Consider the following 6,000-nt stretch of genomic DNA (forward strand, 5'->3'; position numbering starts at 1 on the left):
GACAGAGGGAATGGTTTCCCACTGCCAGAGGGCAGGGTTAGATGGGATATTGGGAAGGAATTGTTGGCTGTGAGTGTGGGGAGGCCCTGGCACAGGGTGCCCAGAGAAGCTGTGGCTGCCCCTGGATCCCTGGAAGTGTCCAAGGCCAGGTTGGACGGGGCTTGGAGCAACCTGGGCTAGTGGAAGGTGTCCCTGCCCATGGCAGGGGGTAGAAGGATGTGATCCTTAAGGTCCCTTCCAACCCAAACCATTCTGGGATTCCATGAAATGCAGGGAGATGAAGGGAGGAAGCCACCTTGGGGTTGGGAGAGTGTCACAAGCCCTGACAGCTCAGAGAGGCTGTGACACAGCCAGGAAGAGTTTGGAAGGGTGAAGAGATCTGGAAAAGCAAGAGCACTGGGGAAGTGTAGGAACTGTAGAGATTTGTAGTCTGGTGTTTTATTGCTTCTGACAGAGTGGCTTTGCCTTAATGAGAGTGTTAAGTTTGCGCAAATCCTAAGGAATGAGATGATTATTCCTGTGTCATGGATTGTGTGTGGATTCATGAATGCAGCACTGTGTTTTCATGAATGGGAAGTCCTGCTCCTCTCAGGGCAAACTTGGGGAAAAATGTGTCTTGGGTTGTTCTGTATCAGAAGTGCTGCTGTGATCAGCAGTGGTTTATGGCCAGGTGGATAAGATCCACCTGGATCCTAACTTGGATTGTATGGTGAGGGCTTGTCCTCAGGCAAAGAACAGCTGCAAATGTGCAAATCCCCACCTGCCTGGAATCCTGAACCAAAATATCTGTGCTTTGCTCAATGACATAATCCCTGGAAGCTGAAATCAGGTCTATTCCCATTTACACAGAGACCTTTTTTATTCCTTTTGGCTCCCATGATCCAGACAGCAAATTCAGCCATCAGAGGAGGAATTGACAGTTTATTCTGGACAGGAATCAAGCCTTTGACAAATAAACAGTTACTTTAACCAAGTGCAAGCTGCTGGAGTTGTTAAAGGAGGGGCTGGGTGGCTGGGGCTGACAGGAGGTGGGGTGTGAGGGGTGTGCTGGTGGCAGCAGCTCCTCCACCCCAGTGCCCAGACTGGGACCTCTGGAGGATCATAAAAGTGGATCATTTCTGTTGGGATGAACCTTTCTCAGCCAGTGGATGTAACAGTCAATAAACATTTGGGAGGGAAGAACAACCTCTCTTATTGATTGAAGCGCCGCGTTTGGGTGAAACGGGAAAGCTTTGGCAGATGGAATGTCCCCTGTGACTGTGACACCAGCCTGCAGCTTGCTGGGCTTCAAAAACCACCAAATAAAGTGCACTGAGGAAACTGGACCCCCCCAGTGTGACATTTAAATATCTGGCAGGACCTTCTGCTCCATTGTCCTCCAAACAGGGGCTGAGTTTGTTTGCTGGTGCTCAGGGGAGCGGCCGAGGACGAGCTGTGGCAGAGCCAGCTGGGGAGGGATGGGGTTGGGTTGTGGAGTTTGGTGTTTGATGGCAGAGGGGATGGGAAGGGACAGAGACAGGCAATGCTGATCAGCTGGGGAGGAGGAGAAGAGCTGTGGGAAGCTGAAGGGTTGGATGAGCCCCAAGAGGTGGAGTGGAGAGGTCAGTCCTTAGTGCAAGGAGGGGGTGGGATCTTTAGGACGAGGCTTTTCCCCAGGCTGTCCAGATATGAACCAGTTTACAGGTTACCTGTGAGCCAGGAGTGTAAATGGGGTCACAGGGGTTTTGGACACTCCCATGTGACTCCAGATCTGCCAACACTCTTGTTTTCCTTGGTTCAGAGCTGAGAACAAGCAGGAACTACAAGCTCTGACCAAGTGCTGCCTCAGGGTTTTATCCACTGCTGTGGAAGGGAAGGGTTTGCTGTGGGAGTTGTTTCTGTTGGGCAGAATGTCATAGTGGGTTGTTCTGGTGCTTGTTTTATCTTTAAAAATACCTGTGGATGGTGCTAAAATGTGGACAGGACATGGAGGTGTGTGTTTCTGCATTGAAGCTGGTTGCAAACAGTCACTGCTTAGGAGGAGCTGGGAGGTGTGATGGGTTTCTCGCTCTGCTCTGGGGTTCCTACAACCTTTCTGCACCCTCTACATCCCTTTTTGGAGACAACCTGAGGGCAGGTGATGCCCCATCATCCCCATGTAATCCTGAGGGTCTCCCCGATGAGTTGAACCACCAGGAATTAGAGGTTGTGGAGACACCTGAGTGGCAGCAACGAGGCTGGATGTTGTTGAAGGCATCTGGGATGTGGATCTGTGGATGCTGCTGCTCGAGGCCATAGGGAATCAGAGCTTGGGGGCTCCAGGGAGTCGGGGTGAAGGAGCTGCCTCAGGAAAGGGCTGCTCTGAGCAACCCAGTAACCTCCCAGCCATGTTAAATAATTAAAGAGCTGACTAAAATAACATTGTTAGCATGCGCTGGGGAGAGGGTTATGAGAAAGATAAATGGGTGGTGTCCACAACAAAAAGCTAATGAAAAATGCTGTCTCATTGCATTACGTTGTGTAACCACATATGGCCCAGAATAAATGAGCACAGTTATTTTTTTGTCATGTAATGCAATGAAAACTCTGCACTTTATAGCAATATTTGCATGGAAGGGATACCAGTGCAGTGCTCCATGTAATTATGCATGGGATTAGAGGAAATTTGGAAATTATAGTCTACAGAGGTACATTAGTTTTTTCAGAGATGTTTTAGGATAAAAGAGTGAGAGGGAAGCAAAGCAGTTTATTCCTTATTTTTGGCTTTACTCTCTCGGTGCTTGGGGATTGTGGCAGCCCCAGGAGGAGCCCCCCTGCCCACCAGAGGTGCTCCAGCCTATCTGTGAGCCCAGGAGGGTCAGCCCTGACCAAATATGTGGCAGCAGGACTGGAGACAGAGAGAGGGTGAATGTGTTAGGAGGCAATTTTCTCTCCTGGATAATTCACTAGATATAATTATATATCCAGGCAAAGAGAGCTGATGGCATCTAAAATATGGCCCAGTCTCAAACTGGCTCCAGGCTCCAACTTTATCCAATAATTTCCCTACAAGAAATAGCCTCTCTTAATGCCTGGGGTGGATGCTGTGTAATACCTGGAGTCTGTAATACATCCTCAGTTGGATTTTTTTCCCATTAACATTTAAAATCCTGATATACAAAGATCTCTCAATCTTAGCACTCAGCTGGGCCTGATTTCACAGCCAGGCTTTCCTTGCCAGACTCTCTGTCCAGAAGATAAAACTGTGATTACAGAGTAATGGATCATGTGTAAATTAGTTCTCCCACAAGAGGCAGACAGTGAGTGACATTTGAAATGGTCACCACACGTCCTGACCTTCATCAGCCTCAGCTCTGGCAGAGCTGTTTGGGTTTCCTGGGTCAGATGGTGCTGGGGTGGGTGTGGGAATGAATCTGTGCTTCAGTTAGTACCTGGATGAGCTTTGCTGCAGGAGATGTAGCCAGGATTTATCCAGACCTTTGTTATTAATGATGTAAATTGGTCAGAGTTTGCTGAGAGTCCAGAAAACCTGTGAGTCCCCAAAAATGGAAGAAAGCTGATGCTTTCAGTGTCCTGTGGGAAATCCAAAGAAGGCCTTTGGAAATGCTGGGAAATTGCAGGTTGATGACCTGGTCTCGGGGTATCCCGGGGTGGGATCTGCTTTCTCAGCATCTCCAGGAATGATTCATTGCCCACCTGACAGAACAGGAGCTTTTTTTGGGGGGGGCCTTCTTGGGTTCTGGTGCAAACCCCAGTGCCAGCAGTTCTTCTACCTGACCTGCTGAGTTCCTGCTGCAGCAGGGCTGGTCAGAAAGGGGCTGTGGAGAAGTTCCTGATCCCGGGAAGATTTACAACTGGATGTGCAGATTGTGCTTCAGCCTCCTGGTTTATGATTCCGTGGGTGAGGTGTTGGTGGCTCCAGGGGTCTGATTCAGGGAAACAATGAAATGCACTCCTGCATCTGGGTCTCTTCAGGAAGCAGGGAGGGCATAATGAGCAGCCTTGGGGACGAGGGACACTTCCCTGAGCACGGAAATTGGGGTGGTCACACTTTTCTGCCAGTTCTGAATCTTAGATCTTTGCTGCTTGTCCATCACCAGTGCTGTGACCACACTGTTATCAAAATCACAGGATCTTTAAGGTTGGAGAAGCTCTCCAAGACCATCAAATCCAACTTTGGACCAAGTACCCCCATGGCAAATAAACCACATGATGAGAGGCCACATCTCCTTGTTTTTTGAACCCTCCCAGACTCCACCACCTCCCTGGAGAGGTTAGATGGATTCTTTACAAATTCCTGACTTTCTCTTTGCGTTTTCCACACTTGGCTGGGCAGAGCAGTGCAGTCCAAGAGGAAAATAGCTCTGTTAGTGAACAACCTCCCAGAACGTGTTGGGGCTCAAGGAGAAGTCCTCAGGTGACTTTGGAGTTGCCAAGAAGCCTCTTTCCAAGCACACCAGTGTGTGGATGCCAGCTGGGAGGGTAAATTGGATTTTGGATAGGGCTGTGCTGCAGCTGCTTTATGTGGCACTTAATCTTTACTGGTGTTGGAAGACAAAAGCTCATTTAATTAGTATTAAGATCACTGTGAGGAGCAAATCAGGTCTGAGAGTTACGGGTTGTGAAAGAATAGAAAGGCTGTTGGTTTGGGGCTTTTCTAAAGATGAAAATAATTTGAATTAACCCACCCGATTCCCTGTTATCTCAGCCTCCCAAATGCTCATGAATTTGTGCTTGCAGTGTACTTAGGAAAGAGCAAACCCTCCTCCTGGTTGTGTAAATGATGCAGAGGTTGAGAGAGGACAAACAGAGGGGTTTGAGGTTATTGGACACGACATGGGAGTGGAGAGAAGGTGCCTGATTCTGCTGCTTAAAAAAAAATGCTTGTGTTCCTAGAAACTGTTCCCTCAGTCACAGACCTCAGATGGGGTTGAGTGTCCCACTCCGGTGCTCTGCCTTTCATTTGTGGTAAGAGCAGAGGGATTTGTGGTGATATTTCTTTTTTTTTTTCATTTATTAATTTCGTTTCTAATTCCAGAAACCACTAGCTATTGATTTTTTCCATGGGGTTTCCTGCAGCCATCATCCCACGATGGCATTCAAAAGCCCACAAACTCGGTGTTTTCTTTATTTTAATTAAATAAATGGTGCATTTCTGGCCTCTTTTAGTTTAACCCCCGAGGCTTCTTTCAGGCAGCTGTTACAGCCTGAAACTTTTGTCCATACGGGATGTGCTCGAACTCTGAAATAGCCACAGGAGTTAAAGAGCTCTTGGGAATAACCTCTACAGCCACACAAAATGAGGGAAGTGGATCTCCCTGCCTGGGACAACTTTGCAGGGCACAGCAGCACATCAAACCCTCAAGAACAAGTTTTTTTAGTCAGGTTTTCTTCATCTGCTCTGAATATTTTCACCACCAGTGGGGTGCTCAGCAGGGCAGTTCAGCAGGAGGAATCCAGCAACTGGTGGTGTGTGAGGAAAAGGCAGAATTTCAGGGATGATATCCTGGGTTTCTGTTGGTTTGGTTTGGTTTGAAAAAACTCTCAAACCATTTGTACAAAATGCTGAATATTTTTTTTCGTTTAGTCCCTTCTGGCTTTGGCATCTGCAAACTGCAGGAGGATTCCCATTGAAGATTCCCATTTCTGTATGGAAACAGTTGTAAAGTCTCACTCCTTTGGTGTAGCTGCTTGGGAAGTCGAGGGGAAAAGTGATCTCTGGAGAAGCCAGATGGGATAAATTGTGTTTGGAAACCTCACCCGGTGTGTCTGGGGAGATACTGGTGTGCAGGTGTTGGACTGGAGGGATGGGATGAGTTGGATTGGAGGGATGGGATGAGTTGGGGTGAGTTTGATTGGAGGGATGGGATGTATTGGATTGGAGGGATGGGATGTATTGGATTGGAGGGATGGGATGTGTTGGATTGGAGGGATGGGATGTGTTGGGATGAGTTGGATTGGAGAGGTGGGATGTGTTGGGATTGGAGGAATGGGATGAGTTGGGATTGGAGGAATGGGATG

At 48.2% G+C, this 6,000-nt stretch overlaps 1 protein-coding gene across 1 annotated transcript in view; it reads left to right on the plus strand.

Annotated features, from left to right (window-relative positions):
- GALNT17 (polypeptide N-acetylgalactosaminyltransferase 17) overlaps window positions 1–6,000 on the plus strand; it is a 216,473-nt gene that overhangs the window by 93,218 nt on the left and 117,255 nt on the right. The window lies entirely within an intron of this gene.

Source organism: Neopelma chrysocephalum, unplaced genomic scaffold (genome assembly GCF_003984885.1).
Source record: "Neopelma chrysocephalum unplaced genomic scaffold, ASM398488v2 Primary Assembly neopelma1_299, whole genome shotgun sequence".
NCBI lineage: Eukaryota > Metazoa > Chordata > Aves > Passeriformes > Pipridae > Neopelma > Neopelma chrysocephalum.